Genomic DNA, 21464 nt, shown 5'->3' on the forward strand with positions numbered 1-21464 from the left:
TAACTACACACACACACACACACACACCCCTCCTGTCCAATTACCGCTACACCTGACAGGCTAGCCTAATTGTTAGCATTTTCTGCTGGAGGATCCACGGCTGGAGGAACCACGGCTGGAGGAACCATGGCTGGAGGAACCACGGCTGGTGCTCCTGACACAGGAGGAACCAGGTGCTTAAGTTCACATCTTTTAACCTCATGAATATGGAAATCTCTGCCTCTAAATTAAGTCGAGGCTCTAAAGGATGTTTTATTTTCCTCCTTTCTCTTTATGTAAATTTAGGATGATCACTGAAGCAGTTATCACATGTGATGTTTTGCTTGTCAAAGTTTTGGTTTATTTCATTTTAATTTTTTTCCAGTCGTCAGGGAGATTTAACGCCAGACTTTGCGTTGCTCCGTAGATAAACTTAGGTTATTACCTGCATCACCGTTCATCACTGGAGGCATTAGTGTGGATGGCTCTTTGGTAAAATATCATAGATGCAGAAGTGTGGAATACTGTATAATTAACTAATGCTGATAATGTAATGTGTTGGTATTGCTGAAACATTGAATAGACTATCTGGGACAAAGCTCAGGGAAAGCAGCCGCCCTCTAGAGCCCATTAACAGTGAGAGTAATGGAGAAATGGTGTGCATAAGAAGCCCACTATCATCTCAACCAGGCTGACTGGGGCACTATTAATGAACATAATGTGTGTCTACAGTATGGACCGCTTTGTACCACTGGGCTGACACAGTGTGTGTGTGTGTTAGGCTGATCCGGGCCAGGTCTATCGGCTGCCAGGGATTGGCTGGACCCTATTTTGATAGTGGGTATAGACGGGTACTGCATCACATTAAAATCCTTGCCAATCTTCCCTGTCACACTCACCACAGGAGGCAAGGAGATAGGCCTCTAAAACTCTCTCTCTCCTTCGATGCTCAATGTCTGTATCTATCTGTTCTCTCTCTTCCTCGCCTCTCTGTCTGCATCTATCTGTTCTCCCTCGCTGCTCTCTGTCTGCATCTATCTGTTCTCTCTCTTCCTCGCTTCTCTGTCTGCATCTATCTGTTCTCTCTTCCTCGCTGCTCTCTGTCTGCATCTCTCTGTTCTCCCTCTCTGCTCTATGTCTGCATCTATCTGTTCTCTCTCCCTCGCTGCTCTCTGTCTGCATCTATCTGTTCTCTCTCCCTCACTGCTCACTGTCTGCATCTATCTGTTCTCTCTCCCTCGCTGCTCTCTGTCTGCATCTATCTGTTCTCTCTCCCTCGCTGCTCTCTGTCTGCATCTATCTGTTCTCTCTTCCTCACTGCTCTCTGTCTGCATCTCTCTGTTCTCCCTTGCTGCTCTCTGTCTGCATCTATCTGTTCTCTCTCCCTCGCTGCTCTCTGTCTGCATCTATCTGTTCTCGCTGCTCTCTGTTCTCTCTCCCTCGCTGCTCTCTGTCTGCATCTATCTGTTCTCTCTCTTCCTCGCTGTACTCTTTCTGCATCTATCTGTTCTCTCTCCCTCGCTGCTCTCTGTCTGCATCTATCTGTTCTCTCTCTTCCTCGCTCACTCTGTCTGCATCTATCTGTTCTCTCTCCCTCGCTGCTCTCTGTCTGCATCTATCTGTTCTCTCTCTCCCTCGCTGCTCTCTGTCTGCATCTATCAGTTCTCTCTCTCCCTCGCTGCTCTCTGTCTGCATCTATCTGTTCTCTCTCCCTCGCTGCTCTCTGTCTGCATCTATCTGTTCTCTCTTCCTCGCTTCTCTGTCTGCATCTATCTGTTCTCTCTTTTCCTCGCTTCTCTGTCTGCATCTATCTGTTCTCTCTCCCTCGCTGCTCTCTGTCTGCATATATCTGTTCTCTCTCCCTCGATGCTCTCTGTCTGCATCTATCTGTTCTCTCTCTTCCTCGCTGCTCTCTGTCTGCATCTATTTGTTCTCTCTCGCTGCTCTCTGTCTGCATCTATCTGTTCTCTCTCCCTCGCTGCTCTCTGTCTGCATCTATCTGTTCTCTCTCCCTTGCTGCCCTCTGTCTGCATCTATCTGTTCTCTCTCTTCCTCGCTGCTCTCTGTCTGCATCTATCTGTTCTCTCTCCCTCGCTGCTCTCTGTCTGCATCTATCTGTTCTCTCTCTTCCTCACTGCTCTCTGTCTGCATCTATCTGTTCTCTCTCCCTCGCTGCTCTCTGTCTGCATCTATCTGTTCTCTCTCTCCCTCGCTGCTCTCTGTCTGCATCTATCTGTTCTCTCTCCCTCGCTGCTCTCTGTCTGCATCTATCTGTTCTCTCTACCTCGCCAATCTGTCTGCATCTATCTGTTCTCTCTCTTCCTCGCTGCTCTCTGTCTGCATCTCTCTGTTCTCCCTCGCTGCTCTCTGTCTGCATCTATTTGTTCTCTCTCCCTCGCTTTCTCTCTCCCACCCACACAGACACACCTACACTGTCTTTCCTGCTCTAAAGTGTATGCTTCTTGTCCACCTCATGTGTAAGAAGCACTTCTCTCACTTCTTCCCTTTCAAGGAGACTGGTGTAGGGAAGCATCCAGGTTTGATCCAAATCACCTACTGAAATCACTTTGTGTCATGACTGGTGAAGTCCAGTCGGATTGTGATGTCATCTGTGTGGGACGTTGCGGTAAGATGTCCATTCAGAGTACGTCATCATGGTGTGACCTTTGACCTTGGTGTAGGTTTATTCCAAGTGGAGTCGACCCAGAGTATGATCCGTATCCTTGGTCTGTCGGCCACGCTGCCCAACTTCCTGGACGTGGCCTCCTTCCTCCACGTCAACCCCTACATCGAACTCTTCTACTTCGACAGCCGCTTCAGACCCATGCCCCTCGGACAGAGCTTCGTAGGCATCAAGACCACCAACAAGGTGACCACATACATACATACACACACACACACTCCCTCTCCAGCCCCCAGCTTTACTCCACCAGACTCCCTCCCCCAGCTTTACTCCACCAGACTCCCCCCCCCAGCTTTACTCCACCACTGTGTGTTGAGTTCCCAGTCCAGCCTGCTGGTTCTGTCTGTATCCCCTTAACATACACTCACACACCTATGTGCGCAACATGTACACACACTTAGGCACACCACGAGCGCATACACGTGTGTGTGTGTACCTATTGTCTCACTCAAACACACACAGTGCACAAGTAAATGAATCTACACACAGTTTGCCTGCTGTCAATAACGTTTTTAAAAGGATCTGAAATACTGTACCAGGTTCTGGTATCTGAATTGGAGAATGTGGTTTGTGCATACTGTTATTATGTGTGGTTTGTGCATAATGTTATTATGTGTGGTTTGTGCATAATGTTATTATGTGTGGTTTGTGCATAATGTTATTATGTGTGGTTTGTGCATAATGTTATTATGTGTGGTTTGTGCATAATGTTATTATGTGTGGTTTGTGCATAATGTTATTATGTGTGGTTTGTGCATAATGTTATTATGTGTGGTTTGTGCATAATGTTATTATGTGTGGTTTGTGCATAATGTTATTATGTGTGGTTTGTGCATAATGTTATTATGTGTGGTTTGTGCATAATGTTATTATGTGTGGCTTGTGCATAATGTTATTATGTGTGGCTTGTGCATAATGTTATTATGTGTGGTTTGTGCATAATGTTATTATGTGTGGCTTGTGCATAATGTTATTATTTGTGGCTTGTGCATAATGTTATTATGTGTGGTTTGTGCATAATGTTATTATGTGTGGTTTGTGCATAATGTTATTATGTGTGGCTTGTGCATAATGTTATTATGTGTGGCTTGTGCATAATGTTATTATGTGTGGTTTGTGCATAATGTTATTATGTGTGGTTTGTGCATAATGTTATTATGTGTGGCTTGTGCATAATGTTATTATGTGTGGTTTGTGCATAATGTTATTATGTGTGGTTTGTGCATAATGTTATTATGTGTGGCTTGTGCATAATGTTATTATGTGTGGCTTGTGCATAATGTTATTATGTGTGGTTTGTGCATAATGTTATTATGTGTGGTTTGTGCATAATGTTATTATGTGTGGTTTGTGCATAATGTTATTATGTGTGGCTTGTGCATAATGTTATTATGTGTGGCTTGTGCATAATGTTACTATGTGTGGTTTGTGCATAATGTTATTATGTGTGGCTTGTGCATAATGTTATTATGTGTGGTTTGTGTTTTCAGTCTCACAGTAGGTGAGTCTAGATGTGATGTCATCTTTCTGTCTGTGGGTCACAGCCCTGGAGCCAAAACTCTCCAATAGGGAGCATCTGTCTAGGCTCCATATTAAATTGTCAGAAGTGGCTGTGACATATATTAATTTAATCTGGGAGGGTGATAGATGGAATTGTCTGGATGAAGCCCCCTGGCCCTCCTGTGCTGGGGTTTCAGCCCGGCAGACGGAACTTTAATAAGCTCTCAAACTAGCGCTTACCGTGGACGCTTCCCTCCTCACAGCTCTGCACTGATAAAACAGCTTCAATAAATAACAGTTTGCTGCAGTGGTTTCTATGGGCCCACAGCGAGGGGATGGAAGAGGCGCCAGGCTCAATCTGTGCTAACCCCTGCTTAATATAGGTGATCCTGCAGAAAAAGAGGTTTAACTTTAGGCTAATTAATAGAATAGACTATTTAGTGATATCACATCGACATTTCACATTGTGTGTGTGTGTGTGTGTGTGTGTGTGTGTGTGTGTGTGTGTGGCGTGTGATGTACAGCATCACATTAACAGAATGTTTCACTTCATCTGGCGTTGCTGCCGCAAGTCATTTCCAAACCCCAGACATTCTGTAATTTCTTAAGTCACTGTGCTGAGGAGATGAAACTATCCAGCTAGACCCTGCTGCTGCTGCCTTCAACATGGCTGAATGATGACACATTAGACTTGAAGAGAAAGAAGAGAAGTTTCAAGCTGACATTTCAAAATGTCAGCTGTAAAATGTCCTACAACATATACAGCACGGCTTTGGTGACTCTCCTGTCTCACAAACTCATTTGACTGCTGCTATTGGACAAACTATACTTACTGGAATATACATTTGATTCCAACCCTGCCTGAAAATGAATGTAATATGATGATTATGACAATTCTTATTTTTAGTTAACGGTTATTGGCTGTGTTTATCTCTGCCCTACACACACACTGCACCAATGGGTTGCCATTGATCCTCTGTGTGAAATGTGAAATTAGACAGAGGGAGGGAAATCTATTTCTCTCTGTGTGTGTGTGTGTGTGTGTGTGTGTCCAGTGAATGTTTGGTAGTGACGTAGTGGTAAAAAATTATGTTGGGTAAACTGATCGGTGGGTGCAGTGGCATTATGATACATGTGCAAAAACAAATTCTACAAAAATTGGCAACGTGACCATTTGCACGACAATTAATTGTTATCCAAAATTCCATAACAGGAACAGCCCTGTGTGCGTTCGTGCGTGCGTTCGTGCGTGCGTGCGCATAGTAGGGGTGTAACTGTGCCAGCCCAGCAGTGAGTGGTTAGAACGAGAACAGTGACAGAGAGGGGGATGAGACTTCTGAGCTCTGCAGCAGAACAGGAATCAATGGTGGCACATTATCTGTTCTGAGGAAACACACACCCTTCAGGCCTGTACTCACACACGTGCACATAGAGACACACACACTCACACATAGATATTAACATGCTATCTCTCCCTTTCATATCTCCCCACCCACTGTTTCTCATATTTTCTCTCCCTCCCTCACTCCTCTCTCTTGTCCAAGGGGGGGGGGGGGGGAGTCTTTTGCCTCCATCTCATAACTGTCTTGTATTTCTGTTATTGATTGTTTTGTCTGTGGTATTGACTGTTTTACAAGGGCAGTCTGAGTGTAATAGGAAAATTACAGCCCTTCTCTGTCCTTTAACAAAAGATTCAAATGGCACCATGACCTTCTGTTGTTCTCATACAATACAGCAAGAGAAGTATCTGCAATCACAATGGAGCTTTAGTGTGGCAAGGAACAAACACCACTGTACAGTAGTGCTATTAGATGAAAGAGGAATGTTGTAGTGTACAGTGTGGGCTGACCTCTACCTCTGTGTGTTTTGACCTCTGACCTTTGACCCCAGACTGACCTATGTCTGTGTTCTCTGCGTATCCATTCCAGGTGATGGTGTTTGTCTATGCTCAAGACTGACTTATCTCCGTCCTCTGTGTTGTTCCCTTTGACCCAGACTGACCCATGTCTCTGTTTTCTGTGTGACCCAGGTGATGGTGTTTGTCTCGCTCGTAATGCCCCGGTGAGGACAGCCATGGGGCTGATCGAGATGTCTAAGAACCTTCTTCCAGCCAGACCATGGACCTGACTACGGCCAGTGTGAGAAACCAGTAAGAAACACACTAATCACTATTCTTCTAGACAGTGTTGACTCAATTCAGTACCAACCAATACAGTAGCTAAGCTGGAGACTGTTACTCCTACCCCTATCTATCATGATGCCGTGTTTGAATGTACTAAAGTTACTGTAACTATAGACTCCAGTCTACTGGAGTGTGTACTACTGGTTAGGAGTAGATGTGGGTTAGGAGTAAATACTGGTTAGGAGTAGACGTGGGTTAGGAGTAACTACTGGTTAGAAGTAACTACTGGTTAGGAGTAATTACTGGTTAGGAGTAGATGTGGGTTAGGAGTGACTACTAGCTAGGAGTAGACGTGGGTAGGAGTAACTACTGGTTAGGAGTAGACGTGGGTTAGGAGTAACTACTGGTTAGAAGTAACTACTGGTTAGGAGTAATTACTGGTTAGGAGTAGATGTGGGTTAGGAGTGACTACTGCTTAGGAGTAGACGTGGGTTAGGACGAGACGTGGGTAGGAGTAACTACTGCTTAGGAGTAGATGTGGGTTAGGAGTAACTACTGGTTAGGAGTAACTACTGGTTAGGAGTAGATGTGGGTTAGGAGTAGATGCAGGTTAGGAGTAGATGTGGATTAGGAGTAGATGTGGGTTAGGAGTAGATACGGGTTAGGAGTAGATGTGGGTTAGGAGTAGATGTGGGTTAGGAGTAGATGTGGGTTAGGAGTAGATGTGGTTTAAGAGTAGACGTGGGTTAGGACTATATGTGGGTAGGAGTAACTACTGGTTAGGAGTAGATGTGGGTTACTGTAACTATAGACTCCAGTCTATTTTCAAGGGTACTAAAGTTACTGTAACCGTTGACTCCAGTCTATTTGAGTGGGTACTAAAGTTACTGTAACCGTAGACTCCAGTCTACTGGAGTGTGTACTAAAGTTACTGTAACCGTAGACTCCAGTCTACTGGAGTGTGTACTAAAGTTACTGTAACCGTAGACTCCAGTCTACTGGAGTGTGTACTAAAGTTACTGTAACTGTAGACCCCAGTCTACTGGAGTGTTTACTAACGTTACTGTAACTGTAGACTCCAGTCTACTGGAGTGTTCACTAACGTTACTGTAACCGTAGACTCCAGTCTACTGGAGTGTTTACTAACGTTACTGTAACTGTAGACTCCAGTCTACTGGAGTGTTTACTAACGTTACTGTAACTGTAGACTCCAGTCTACTGGAGTGTTTACTAACGTTACTGTAACCGTAGACTCCAGTCTACTGGAGTGTTTACTAACGTTACTGTAACTGTAGACTCCAGTCTGTTGGAGAGGGTACTAAAGTTACTGTAACTGTAGACTCCAGTCTACTGGAGTGTGTACTACAGTTACTGTAGCCTTAGACTCCAGTCTACTGAAGTGGGTACTAAAGTTACTGTAACTGTAGACTCCAGTCTGTTGGAGAGGGTACTAAAGTTACTGTGTGTACTGTAAAGTGGCTGTGCGCTCCTGGGCTGTCTCTCCTCTCCTCAGACAAACACCGTTATTTATGAGCATTTATTCATGAGATTTATTAAAGGAGAGGAAAGTGAGAGAAATTGAGGTCAGGCACCTCTTTAGAGCGGGTTCCTCAGGGGAGAGCTGTAAACAAAGAGGAAGGATGTGTGTGAGAGTCAGAGTCCTGCTCTGCCCCCGTAGATACCATGAACAAACTTTACAGCACTCAGATCCAGGCCAATTAACAGGCCAGGGAAGTGAAGTGGAGCTCTCAATCACTCGGTGTGTGTTGTCTAAGTGTTTTATCTACTGGGTGTTTGACTGCCTTCTACATATACTGTGAATGAGAACAGCTCAGGTGTTGGATGTGCTTGAGGAGGACAGTACGGACATTTAACGTGTAGACCATGGAGTAGAGTTCTGGTTGAAGACCGAGGCGGGCCGATAGACCTACACCTATAGATGTAGACAGACTGTCAGTGGTGTGTAGCTTGGCCCATGCTCTAGTCCAGTTGGACCCAACCAGACTCACTATTTCTTGTCCAGGGAGAGTAGAGGAGCGTATGATGAGAACCTGCTGGTCAGAACCTGCTGGTCAGAACCTGCTGGTCAGAACCTGCTGGTCATGATTGACTGTAGCCATGGGCTACAGGATGAATGGAATCAATCACACAGGACAGGGATCAATAGACAGCCACGCGCTCACACACACTCACACGCACTCACACATGCACTCACACACACACACACACACACACACACACACACACACACACACACACACACACACACACATACACACACATACACACACACACACCAGTGTCAGGGTTGGCCTGCTGCTCCCTCAGTGATTTCTGAAAGCCTCTCCTCTCCACTTCACACAACTACTGTACCACTGGGGCTACGGCATTTACCGCATTCTCACTGTGTCTTTTTGTGTGTGCCGTGTGTGCATGTGTTGTGCGCACACACTCTCTTAGTTAATGGTGTGTGTGCATGGAGAGTACACGGGTGTATCTGCAGCAGTCCTCAGAGGACGACGGTTAGTCAGACTGTATGTCTCTCCGTATTTAAATCTCCCCCAGCAGAGAGAGAGAGCAGTACAGCAACATGAGGCAGAGTGATAAATCTACTAACCTTTCCTTTATTCCTCGGGGCCGGCCCAAGATTGATGTGCCTCTAATCTTCCCTCCTATTTATATGGGGAAATGTATAAATATACAAATCATATCACTTTTCACGCTTTGTAAATCCACAAATACAGACGAGAGATGATGTAGTGGGTTAAAAATGGTGCCTCGTGGCCTGGTTTGACAGAATGGATGAATTAGTTGAAGATAAAGTGTGTGTGTATGCCTGGGAATATACATATTTTAATTGTGTGTAGCACAATAATACACATAATTATCTGTTGTTTATAGTGCCTGTAAGGAGACTAAAATAGACATCAGAAAGCTAATCAACTGTAAAGAGGACTGTGTGCTCCTGTTGAGCTGTGAATTCGACCCTCAGTACAGATGGGGCTGCAACACTTTAGTCAGTGATACAGTAAGATACAATTATTGTTGCATTCTTTTGATTTCTGATGTTAACCTTTAAATAGAGTAAACCCATGTTTAAAGCTGTTTGTTCCATGGTTTATACAGCATATTATTAAAGCTGGTTGTTCCATGGTTTATACAGTATATGATTAAAGCTGGTTGTTCCATGGTTTATACAGCATATTATTAAAGCTGTTTGTTCCATGGTTTATACAGTATATGATTAAAGCTGTTTGTTCCATGGTTTATACAGCATATTATTAAGGCTGTTTGTTCCATGGTTTATACAGATTAAAGCTGTTTGTTCCATGGTTTATACAGTATATGATTAAAGCTGTTTGTTCCATGGTTTATACAGTATATGATTAAAGCTGTTTATTCCATGGTTTATACAGCATATTAAAGCTGTTTGTTCCATGGTTTATACAGATTAAAGCTGTTTATTCCATGGTTTATACAGCATATTATTAAAGCTGTTTGTTCCATGGTTTATACAGCATATTATTAAAGCTGTTTGTTCCATGGTTTATACAGTATATGTGTAAAGCTGTTTGTTCCATGGTTTATACAGCATATTATTAAAGCTGTTTGTTCCATGGTTTATACAGATTAAAGCTGTTTGTTACATGGTTTATACAGTATATTATTAAAGCTGTTTGTTCCATGGTTTATACAGCATATTATTAAAGCTGTTTGTTCCATGGTTTATACAGATTAAAGCTGTTTATTCCATGGTTTATACAGCATATTATTAAAGCTGTTTGTTCCATGGTTTATACAGATTAAAGCTGTTTATTCCATGGTTTATACAGCATATTATTAAAGCTGTTTGTTCCATGGTTTATACAGCATATTATTAAAGCTGTTTGTTCCATGGTTTATACAGTATATTATTAAAGCTGTTTGTTCCATGGTTTATACAGCATATTATTAAAGCTGTTTGTTCCATGGTTTATACAGATTAAAGCTGTTTATTCCATGGTTTATACAGCATATTATTAAAGCTGTTTGTTCCATGGTTTATACAGATTAAAGCTGTTTATTCCATGGTTTATACAGCATATTATTAAAGCTGTTTGTTCCATGGTTTATACAGTATATTATTAAAGCTGTTTGTTCCATGGTTTTCTACAGCATATTATTAAAGCTGTTTGTTCCATGGTTTATACAGCATATTATTAAAGCTGTTTGTTCCATGGTTTATACAGTATATGATTAAAGCTGTTTATTCCATGGTTTATACAGCATATTATTAAAGCTGTTTATTCCATGGTTTATACAGCATATTAAAGCTGTTTGTTCCATGGTTTATACAGATTAAAGCTGTTTGTTACATGGTTTATACAGTATATGATTAAAGCTGTTTATTCCATGGTTTATACAGCATATTATTAAAGCTGTTTGTTACATGGTTTATACAGCATATTATTAAAGCTGTTTGTTCCATGGTTTATACAGCATATTATTAAGGCTGTTTGTTCCATGGTTTAAACAGATTAAAGCTGTTTGTTCCATGGTTTATACAGCATATTAAAGCTGTTTGTTCCATGGTTTATACAGATTAAAGCTGTTTATTCCATGGTTTATACAGCATATGATTAAAGCTGTTTGTTCCATGGTTTATACAGCATATTATTAAAGCTGTTTGTTCCATGGTTTATACAGTATATTATTAAAGCTGTTTGTTCCATGGTTTATACAGATTAAAGCTGTTTGTTCCATGGTTTATACAGCATATTATTAAAGCTGTTTGTTCCATGGTTTATACAGCATATTATTAAAGCTGTTTGTTCCATGGTTTATACAGTATATATGATTAAAGCTGGTTGTTTCATGGTTTATACAGCATATTATTAAAGCTGGTTTGTCACGGTTTTCAGTATGTGAAGGAGAGTCGGACCAAAATGCAGCGTGTCTATTGCGATCCATGTTTAATGAAGAAACACACTAAACACAAACACTACCAAAACAATAAACGTAACGAAAACCGAAACAGCCTATACTTGTGTAAACTAACACAGAACAAGGACATCAGGACACTAAGGACAATCACCCACGACAAACTCAAAGAATATGGCTGCCTAAATATGGTTCCCAATCAGAGACAACGATAAACACCTGCCTCTGATTGAGAACCACTCCAGACAGCCATAGACTTTGCTAGATCACCCCACTAGCTACAATCCCAATACATACACACCAAAACCCCAAGACAAAACACACCACAATACAAAAACCCCATGCCACACCCTGGCCTGACCCAATACATGAAGATAAACACAAAATACTTAGACCAGGGCGTGACAGGTTGTTCCATGGTTTATACAGCATATTATTAAAGCTGTTTGTTCCATGGTTTATACAGATTAAAGCTGGTTGTTCCATGGTTTAGACAGGTTAAAGCTGGTTGTTCCATGGTTTATACAGATTAAAGCTCGTTGTTCCATGGTTTATACAGTATATGATTAAAGCTGGTTGTTCCATGGTTTATACAGATTAAAACTGGTTGTTCCATGGTTTATACAGTGTATGATTAAAGCTGGTTGTTCCATGGTTTATACAGTATATGATTAAAGCTGTTTGTTCCATGGTTTATACAGATTAAAGCTGTTTGTTCCATGGTTTATACAGATTAAAGCTGGTTGTTCCATGGTTTAGACAGGTTAAAGCTGGTTGTTCCATGGTTTATACAGATTAAAGCTGGTTGTTCCATGGTTTATACAGATTAAAGCTGGTTGTTCCATGGTTTATACAGTATATGATTAAAGCTGGTTGTTCCATGGTTTATACAGATTAAAGCTAGTTGTTCCATAGTTTATACAGGTTAAAGCTGGTTGTTCCATGGTTTAGACAGGTTAAAGCTGGTTGTTCCATGGTTTATACAGTATATGAATAAAGCTGGTTGTTCCATGGTTTATACAGTATATGATTAAAGCTGGTTGTTCCATGGTTTATACAGTATATGATTAAAGCTGTTTGTTCCATGGTTTATACAGATTAAAGCTGGTTGTTCCATGGTTTAGACAGGTTAAAGCTGGTTGTTCCATGGTTTATACAGATTAAAGCTGGTTGTTCCATGGTTTATACAGATTAAAGCTGGTTGTTCCATGGTTTATACAGATTAAAGCTATGCGTAATAAATGGATTGCATATAGATGTGCTATGTCAACAAACGCTATAGTCTTCTAATTGTTAAAGTATTTACCAATGCCTTATTAAGACGTTAATAAGCAGAACATCAAATAAAGTGTTTGGAGAAAGACCTCTAGAGTAGTAGTTGATCTCTCTCCTCCATTGTCCTGTTTGTCCTGCTGTCCTCGTGTCTGTCTCTCCATCCATCTGTCAGTCTTGTATTAGTGGGGGAGGGAGCACGAGGCTGATTCCACTCTAAGCCCACAAAGGGATAATGCATGACTTATTTGTGCTGGGAAATTGGCGCACATTAATATTTATAGGTGTTTTTTAATCTCCCGTATGCATATGTAGTGGAGCATACAGCACCTCTAAGGTCAATTAAAAAATGTGCCATTATTTATCCTACCTTTAAAAGTCAAAAGTGATTCCAGTATATTTTCTGTCATAATGTTCATTAATTGACTCGAGGGGTTGAAGAGGCTGTCAATCTATCTTAGATATCTTAATGCAGCCACTAGAATAAAGAGTGCTGCTGGAATAATGGTTATTTATTGAGCTAGTTCATCATGTCTATGCAAATCATGTCTATCAGAGTGAAAGAGTTTCTCATTAAGTGGAACATTTGAATGGTCAGACCATCTGTTGGCCTCTCCATACTACTTTTGATAAGGGTTATTTCGCATGCGTGTGCCCTCAGCATGTGTGTGCCCTTAGCATGTGTGTGCCGTCAGCATGTATGTGCCCTCAGCATGTGTGTGCCCTTAGCATGTGTGTGCCCTTAGCATGTGTGTGCCCTTAGCATGTGTGTGCCCTCAGCATGTGTGTGCCCTCAGCATGTGTGTGCCCTCAGCATGTGTGTGCCCTCAGCATGTGTGTGCCCTTAGCATGTGTGTGCTCTCAGCATGTGTGTGCCCTCAGCATGTGTGTGCCCTTAGCATGTGTGTGCCCTCAGCATGTGTGTGCCCTCAGCATGTGTGTGCCCTCAGCATGTGTGTGCCCTCAGCATGTGTGTGCCCTTAGCATGTGTGTGCCCTCAGCATGTGTGTGCCCTTAGCATGTGTGTGCCCTCAGCATGTGTGTACATGTAATGTGTGTGGTGTACGAGTGCATGGTGAGTATGCCTGTGTGAGAACTCCACCAACACTGAGGAGCCCACTAGTTTGTTCTCTCCAGTTTGATGGGTCCTCTCTGTGAGATGAAAGGTAGGCCTGTCACAGCGACCCAGCACCAGAGAAGTGTACAGTGGCTCAGCTCAGCAGTGGAGGTAAAGAGCCACCTAGTGGCCAGGTTAGGGTACAGCAGGACAGCTCTCCTCTTTTGGTGCGGAGGAGAGGCACCCTATTCCCTATATAGTGTATTACTTTTGAATCCAGTGAACCCAGATTGAGCCGTTTTAGAGCCATGGCCATGAGTCCATCGTGGCTTTAGAGCCATCTAGAGCCATTACCAGCAGCATACCACTGCATATCACTGCTGGTTTGCTTCTGAAGCTAAGCAGGGTTGGTCCTGGTCAGTCCCTGGATGGGAGACCAGATGCTGCTGGAAGTGGTGTTGGAGGGCCAGTAGGAGGCACTCTTTCCTCTGGTCTAAAAAAATAAAGAAATATCCCAATTCCCCAGGGCAGTGATTGGGGACACTGCCCTGAGTAGGGTGCCGTCTTTCGGATGGGACGTTAAACGGGTGTCCTGACTCTCTGAGGTCATTAAAGATCCCATGGCACTTATTGTAAGAGTAGGGGTGTTAACCCCAGTGTCCTGGCTAAATTCCCAATCTGGCCCTCGAACCATCACGGTCACCTAATAATCCCCAGTTTACAATTGGCTCATTCGTCCCCCTCCTCTCCCCTGTAACTATTCCCCAGGTCGTTGCTGCAAATGAGAAAGTGTTCTCAGTCAACTTACCTGGTAAAATAACAGATAAATAAATAAAAATAAATCTGTTCTAGTCCGTGAAGTGGTGTCTATGGCTGGTACACCAGTATGTATGGTGTAGGTCTATTGTATGGTGCTGAGAGTGCTTGTTTTAGTTAGAGATGTTGACTTGTATTGAAGGCCAGTCTCATTTAGTGGAGAGGTACTGAGAGGTGCTCTAGTGTTGACTGCAGACAGGAAAGAGGCATTGCGATGGATGGATGCCCATTGATGTGGATGAAAGGATGATGACTCTGTCTCTCTCCCCTTCTCTCCCATCCAGCCCTCTCTCTTCCTCTCCCCCTCTCCCATCCATCTTGTTTTTTATCTGTCACTCTCTCTGGACTCTAGGGGGGTGTGTGTGGTGGTGGTAGTGAAGTGTATCTTTCATCTTCTGTACTATACAGTACTGTCTTTGATGGGGTTTCATGTCCTGTTGCGTTGACAGGTTGTCTGTCGGGGGGGAAGCGTTTTTCTCTGTAGACGTTCAGACGCGGCGGAGACGCTAGGCCAACTGGGACAACACGCCGCCCGCCTGCCGTTACACAGGACCGCAACACGCTCATTAATGTCTATATTTGCCTTCGTTTGGGGCTATTTTTACACCGCCAATGATCTTTTGAACGTGTCTGAGTTGTCGTGACGATCTGTCGCTACTGTACGCCCAAGCTGAGAGCGCAGACCAAAGAGTGATAAACTGCAATGAGACAGAAACACACTCAGAGAACACACACACAAACACACAGTCGGATACAGGTAACACACTCACACACCACACTCTGACTAGATGTATAAAACAGTGCTGTAGATAAATAGACAGACGGGTGCAAGAAAAGTACTGCAAAGGAAAATACACATTTTAGTATAATAGCTCATTTGCAGTCTGGTAGCCTCATAGCCTGAGGGACCGGTCTGACATGTAACCGTGGTCATGCAAACCAACCCACTCTCACTCATCGTCATGTTTAATTGCTACATCATCAGGTTGTAAAAGGCTGAGTTGAGTGTGTGGTTCCGCTGTGCCTCCCACCGTGTCCCTCTGAGAAAACAAAGAACTGTTATCACACACTGTGCCTGGCTTTCATTTCCTCTCTCCACACACACACACACACACACACACACACACACACACACACACACACACACACACACACACACACACACACACACACACACACGCACACACACACGCGCACACATTTCACACATTACATGTAAGCACATAACACACTGTACACACAGGCCATGTGCATGCAAACCCCTCCACCCCGTACATAGACCTACATTCTGTTTATACTGTACTGGATGTACTGTACCCAGAGGAAATGTTTTGATCAGACACAAAGGTAGAGATGGAGCAAGAGCGATAGGAAAAAAGAGAGCGGTAAAGTGGAGTAGAGTGTGAGTAAGTGGCAGCTCCTCCACCAGCTCCTCCTCCCGCTCTGCCAGCTCCTCCTCCCGCTCTGCCAGCTCCTCCTCCCCTCCGCCAGTTCCTCCGCCTGCTCTGCCTACTCCTGTGCCCGCTCCGCCAGCTCCTCCTCCCACTCCGCCAGCTCCTCCTCCCCCTCCGCCAGCTCCTCCTCCCGCTCTGCCAGCTCCTCCTCCCCTCCACCAGCTCCTCCTCCAGCTCCTTCTCCCGCTCCACCATTTCCTCCTCCCCCTCCGCCAGCTCCTCCACCAGCTCCTGCGCCTGCTCCGCCAGCTCCTCCTCCCACTCCGCCAGCTCCTCCGCCAGCTCCTCCTCCCGCTCCGCCAGCTCCGCCAGCTCCTCCTCCCACTCCGCCAGCTCCTCCGCCAGCTCCTCCTCCCGCTCCGCCAGCTCCGCCAGCTCCTCCGCCAGTTCCACCTGCTCCTCCGCCCGCTCCGCCAAAGCCTGTCAAAGTAAGGGGCCAAACATTGACTATCAAGGGCTGGCCAAATGAAATCAACAATTAACCATCCTGTCTGTTGCAATCTTGCTAAGTAAATTAACACTTCATTGCATGCTGAGTTGTGCTTGTGGGTATCACTGTTGGCGGTGGTGGAGGGAGATAGTTATGTAGATCTGAATAACAGAAGAGCTGGCAGTATTACAGAGAATGGAATGATGGTAGTACTGCCTAGTGCATCAGTATAGAGTAGAGACCTACAGGACAGTCCAATGGAGTCAGGGCTATGTGCTGTATGTTTGTACAGGGACATTTCATCCTAATTGTTGATGTTTCTTTTATATCACTTACACAGGCAGTTGACTTTTAGCTAGTTGTATTGTGTGTGGAGTTTGATGTCAGTTTTACTGAGCCCTAACATGATATACAACCGGTGTCATACTGTGGTTAACGGTGTGTGTCTAGTTGGAGCCGTGGTAGTGGTGTGCGTGCCATGTGTGTACAGTGCTCTGATGCCTCAGGCTTGGCCGCTCCTTGACGCTTAGCATCATCTCTCTCTCGCAAACTCATACACAGATACACTTAGGTACACCCATCTAGTACCGGGTCAGGCCCCCCTTTGCCTCCAGAACAGCCTGAATTCTCTGGGGCATGGAAACATTGCCTAATTGGTGTCAAGGGACATACTCGTGTGCCAGGAAGACATTGCCTTATCTGACAAATCCCGGTTCCTGTTGCGTCATGCTGGTGGCAGTCAGGATTTGGTGTCAGCAGCATGACTCCATGGCCCCACCCAGCCTGGTGTTGGTTGGTACAGGCTGGTGGTACAGGCTGGTGGTGTAATGGTGTGGGGAATGTTTTTCCACTCCCCAATTGTCTAGTGTTGGTGATCGCGTGCCCACTGGAGCCACTTCTTCTTGTTTTTAGCTGATATGCGTGGAACCCGGTGTGGTCGTCTGAGACACTGGAACCGGCGTGCCTAGCACCGATTATCATACCACACTCAGTCACTTAGGTCACTCGTTTGGCCCATTTTAACATTGAATTGAACAGTAACTGTGTGCCTCAATCCCTGTATGCCTGCATTATATAGCAGGTCACTCACTGCCACTTGACTCACTGTCTGTAGGAGCGGACCATTTTCGTGAACTGGGTGTTGTACATAATAAACTGACCCGACAGTGTAATACCCGATACTACATTAGCATACATGATCATGTTTATTGAAAGACATTCTCCGCAGGGATACTTTCTTAGACACACACCACTCTGTTGTGAGGGTATAGTAGGTAAGGTGGTTAAGGAGGAACATGAATGGAGAACTCATTCAGATAAGCAGTGTATTCATCGTCTGTAAAGAATAGTTTATGAAGGAAAGCCTTTTTTTGTGAAGAGCCATTTGTTAAAGACGTCCTTCAGCCATTTTTGGACTTTTACTGTTGAAAAGCAATATCCTAAGTGTAAGTACAGTAAAGTACACACACTAAAGGGTAGAAAAAGATACATGTTTTGAGCAATATAGTGTTTTTTAGGCACAACTGCAAAGTCCAAGGAGGAGGGCATTCATTGTGTTGGTTTGATGGGAATCTGTCATTGTCTTCACCTCTTGCTTGAGGAACAATAGAGGGGCAATAGAGGACAAAAGAGGAAAGCACAACCCCCCCACTTGTGCTATGTCATGACTTACCTGGACCACCTATTGAGATGCACCTTTTGTTAAGTAAATCAGGTGTTCCGGAAACACAATTGGTATTTAAATCTGAGTGGGAGCCAATGTGCAATTTGGCGCATGTACTGTACACACAGAGAAACACTTTCTCTCCCTCAACACCCACACACACACACACACACACACACACACAGACAGACAGATGCTAGCTAAAATGGGCTTTTTCCTCTGTGCTCTCTCTCTGACCTCCGTTTAGCTGTCCAGAGAGAGATAAAGCTGATGAGCAGGCCATTATTACTGCCTGGCCAGGTCACCACCTCACCTCTCGGCCTGTCAACACACACACACATCTCAATCAGCAGCCACTGTGTGTGTGGGTGTGTGTGTGCGCAAGTGCCTTAGTGTGCACATGCTGCATATGTGTGTACTTGAAACAAGGTTTAAAAAATGTAGTTACTTTCAGTTAAATTACTGGTCCTTAAACTAACAGAGAAGCAGCTATTAAAGCTGAAATAAAACCTCAACTTAGTGTTACAGGGTTTTATCAGATACTAAAGGACACTGACTGATACTGGCCCAGCAGGATCAATACAACAGCTGTTTTATAGATCTGTCTGAACTACACTACAGATGTGTGATAATAACTCTATTGGGTAGCGGTCTGGACACCTTGATGGTGCCCTCTAGCAGCTGCAGTGGGGAGTTGGGTCTGAATAAGTACACAGTACGCAGTTGACATGTTGTGCCGACTGTGGCCGAAATGTATCTTTGACCTCTGATCCTTGGGGGTAGTCGGCAATGCTTTATTGGCATGACAACGTACTTGTTAAAGCAATACTCCCTCTACATCCTTCTCCCTCTCTTCTACATACCCAGGCTGATTGTGTTCTCTCTTTCCTTCTCTCCTGATTGTGTTCTCTCAGTCCTTCCCTCCCACCTCTGACTGTTCCCTCTCTCTCCTTCCCTCCCACCTCTGACTGTTCCCTCTCTCTCCTTCCCTCCCACCTCCGACTGTTCCCTCTCTCTCCTTCCCTCCCCCAGATCCAGCGTTCCAGGAACAAGCAGATGAAGGAGATGTTCCCAGATGGTTTTGGGATCCACCACGCTGGGATGCTGCGTGCTGACCGTAGCCTGATGGAGAGCATGTTCTCCAGGGGTTACCTCAAGGTTCTGTGCTGTACTGCCACTCTGGCCTGGGGAGTCAACCTGCCTGCACACGCTGTCATCATCAAGGTCAGTTTGTGCGCGCGCGTGCGTTTCAAATTTCGCTAGTCGTATGAACAGGATACACATGGTATACACTGTCCAACAAATTGCTTACTTTCATTGGGTGAGTGTGCTTGTGGTAGTTTGTTAGTTTGTATGTGTGAGGGAGTTTTCCCGTCTGATTGAGGTATGAACTTGTAAGTCTCTATCATGTGCCCTTCACTCTTAGAAGACGGTAAGTCCGTGTAGGTGTCTGTACTAAAACACGCAGACGTTTGCCTCATTAGGACTGTATTATCTCTCCAAAGCCACTCATATCCAGCCTCTCTTGTTCCCGTGGTAACAACAGGGCACCCAAATCTACGATACTAAGTGTGGTACCCTGGTGGACCTGGGCATCCTGGATGTGATGCAGATCTTCGGGCGTGCCGGGCGGCCCCAGTTCGACAAGTACGGCGAGGGCACCATCATCATGGCACATGACAAGCTGAGCCACTACCTCACCCTGCTCACCCAGCAGAACCCCATAGAGAGCCAGTTCCTAGAGACCATGGCTGACAACCTCAATGCTGAGGTAGGGACACACACGCCACCGTCAATAATATAGCTCTTACCAACCGATCACACATCTTTGGGACGTCTCCTTTAACAATCATACCAGTGTTTCCACTGCAGTCATTTAGCTGTGGCGCTGCACCACGCCAAAATCATTGCTGCTACACAAAATAAAAATGAAACATTGAAGATGCTAGAACAGTCCAAATGTACTTTTCCTCTGCAAACAACCCCATAGTTAAATAGTTTTTGTATTTACTTAGTCGCCTTGTTGTTGTGCATTCTATCCACGGTAAATATTCCTCTCAAGGCACATTGAAGTTGCGAGTGCCATAGGGAGGGGAACATCCATTCTGACAAGCAGTCAATGCACAACAATTCATAATGTAATAGTGGGACTCCTACTTTATTTCTCAACTCCTAAATATGCTCAAACTGCACCAGCAGCAGCATGGTTAAACTCAGCAGTCATTGTAACACAGGGCAATTATAGTGTAACTTAAAACGCCACTCGATTTTGGGGAGTGATTTAAAAAATGGCCATGAGGCAGATGTAACTCTTAGTTGTTCAAGAGTAGTGGCAATCAGGGAAAGGGGGTTCTGTGAGAAGTACAGGCAGGTGGTGTGTTACCCCGGTTATTGTTTTACCCCAAGTTACCCTAACAGGTAGGCTGTGTTTATGCAATTTTTGGGGGACATAAAATGCATCATTATGAATGATCAGCCCAATAGGGTAAATGCAGATAGGCAATCACATGCTTCAACATATTTATTTCTAGCCACTATGCTGCATCAGTTAGGCTACAGGTGATAATGCTTATTTCTAATAGCATACTTGATAATATGGAACATGTATAGGCTATATGCATGGTCCAAAATGTTAAAAATATACTTTTTATTTTATTTTTGCATTGTAATTTCAGCTTAGTGGCTGTTTTATCTAGTGGAGATCGCTCTGTCATTTCCTGGTTGCTAAAATTCTACACTGTTAACCCAGTTTCAGTTTATGTGAGAAAACAAGCACTGAATAGTGTCGGGAATCATTGTACCATCTAAATCGCTGTGAAATGTATTTTCAATAACAAAAAATATTGTTTTTGCAGCTGTTTGAAGCTGGTGGACCAAAACGATATTTCACGGCGACCTGTGTTTGACAGCAGATGCCACTGGCCCCCTTCAATCATGTTCTCTTCTCATCTCCAACCAATACCCTTTTCACGAAATGAACACAGTACAGTAAATCACCACTAGATGGCACCCGCCTCAAAGATTCAATGAGGACTTATTGAGAAGGAATCAATGCTGAGTATGGAATCTCCACCAGGTGCTGTAAGGGGGCTGAAATGACTGAATGTGATGTTATTGATCTCTCTCTCTCTTTCTCCCTCTCTCTGCAGGTGTCACTAGGGACTGTGACTAACGTGGAGGAAGCAGTGAGGTGGCTGAGTTACACCTACCTGTACATCTGCATGAGAGCCAACCCTCTGGCCTACGGGATCAACCACAAGGCCTACCAGGTACACACACATGCATGTGCATACACACACACGTGTACACACTCACGTGTACATACATGATGTGCACTCTCTTCTCTTATTGTCTAGCTCTCTGTGTTAGATGGACCCAGGTCTGGAGCTGTACTGTAAGGAACTGGTGGGGATGTCAGAGTTAAACTGTTCTGTCTCTGTGTTAGATGGACCCAGGTCTGGAGCTGTACTGTAAGGAACTGGTGGTGATGGCAGTCTTAAACTGTTCTGTCTCTGTGTTAGATGGACCCAGGTCTGGAGCTGTACTGTAAGGAACTGGTGATGATGTC

At 44.3% G+C, this 21464-nt stretch overlaps 1 pseudogene; it reads left to right on the forward strand.

Annotated features, from left to right (window-relative positions):
- The window catches only part of LOC139385148 (activating signal cointegrator 1 complex subunit 3-like), a 175375-nt pseudogene that overhangs the window by 107949 nt on the left and 45962 nt on the right, over nucleotides 1-21464 (forward strand).

This window comes from Oncorhynchus clarkii, chromosome 3, assembly GCF_045791955.1.
Source record: "Oncorhynchus clarkii lewisi isolate Uvic-CL-2024 chromosome 3, UVic_Ocla_1.0, whole genome shotgun sequence".
NCBI classification, from domain to species: domain Eukaryota; kingdom Metazoa; phylum Chordata; class Actinopteri; order Salmoniformes; family Salmonidae; genus Oncorhynchus; species Oncorhynchus clarkii.